This window comes from Cebus imitator, unplaced genomic scaffold, assembly GCF_001604975.1.
Source record: "Cebus imitator isolate Cc_AM_T3 unplaced genomic scaffold, Cebus_imitator-1.0 Scaffold70, whole genome shotgun sequence".
NCBI classification, from domain to species: Eukaryota; Metazoa; Chordata; class Mammalia; order Primates; family Cebidae; genus Cebus; species Cebus imitator.
In genome coordinates this window covers 2,480,733-2,482,048 of record NW_016107385.1, presented here as the reverse complement: position 1 = coordinate 2,482,048, position 1,316 = coordinate 2,480,733, and the positions used below count along the sequence as shown (strand labels likewise).

Here is a 1,316-nt window from a genome sequence, read left to right as displayed (position 1 = left end):
TGTGAAAACCATTAAACCTCGCTGGTGCTTGGGGAAAATGACTCTTAAAAAAAAAAAAAAAAAGTTTAAAAATAAAAGGATGGAGAAAGGTAGTGATGTAAACACTAACCAAAGATTTCTGAACAAGAAATATTAACAAGGATGAGGTATATTTTATAATGATGAGGACAATTCATCAAGAAGATATAAAATCTTAAAGCCAGGCATGGAGGCTCAAGCCTGTAATCCCAGCACTTTGGGTGGCCAAGGTGGGTGGATCACAAGGTCAAGAGATCGAGACCATCCTGGCCAACATGGTGAAACCCTGCTCTACTAAAAATACAAAAATTAGCTGGGCATGGTGGTGTGTGCTTGTAGTCCCAGCTACTCGGGAGGCTGAGGCAGGAGAATTGCTTGAAACTGGGAGGCGGAGATTGCAGTGAGCCAAGATCGCGCCACTGTACTCCAGCCTGGCGCCTGACGACAGAGTGAGACTGTCTCAAAAAAAAAAAAAGAAAGAAAAACCTAAACATGTAGAATAACAAAATTTCAAATTTTTTTCTGTAAAGGGCCAGATAGGAAATGTTTTAAGCTTTGTGGGCCATACATAGTTTGAGTCACACACACTCCTTTGTTTATAGTTGTTTTTTAACAAAGAATGTAAAAATTTCTAGTTCACAGACATATAAAAAGCAGGCTATGGGCTGAATTTGGTCTAAGCCATAATTTGTCAATTCTTCATCTAATGTTCTGCCTGAGGAAACTGAAAAAGAATAAATTCTAAATAAGCAGAAGGAAGAAAATAGTAACAATAAGTGGAGATCAATAAAGTAGAAAACGTGAACAAAGAAAAACTGAGAAAAATGACACCAAAAGCTGGCTCTTTGAAAGACAAAAATTGATCAATCTCTAGACAGGCTGATTAGGAAAAAAAGAGGTAAGACGCAAATTACCCCTGTCAGGTCTGAAGGAAGGGGCATCATGCAGATCCTAGGGACACTGAAATAGTAACAAGGGAATATTTGAAAACTTAGACGAAATGGAAAAATTCTGGGAAAAATATAAACTACCAAAGCTGCCTCTAGAAGAAAGAAGTAACCAGAATAGCTCTATATGTAGAAATAGTTGAGGCTGGACTTCTAACACCGATTGTAAACAGTATCTTACAGAAAACAGAAGAGAACACTCTCCAACTCATTTTATCAGGCCAACATTACCCTGACATCAAAACCACATGAAGATATTAGAAGAGAAAAATATTCCTTTTTTTTTTTTTTTTTTTTTTTTTTTGAGACGGAGTTTCGCTCTTGTTACCCAGGCTGGAGTGCAATGGCGCG

At 37.7% G+C, this 1,316-nt stretch overlaps 1 protein-coding gene across 4 annotated transcripts in view; it reads right to left on the bottom strand.

Moving 5' to 3' along the window:
• The window catches only part of EIF2AK4 (eukaryotic translation initiation factor 2 alpha kinase 4), a 114,281-nt gene that overhangs the window by 16,379 nt on the left and 96,586 nt on the right, over positions 1-1,316 (bottom strand). The gene's annotated exons all lie outside the window — the stretch shown is intronic.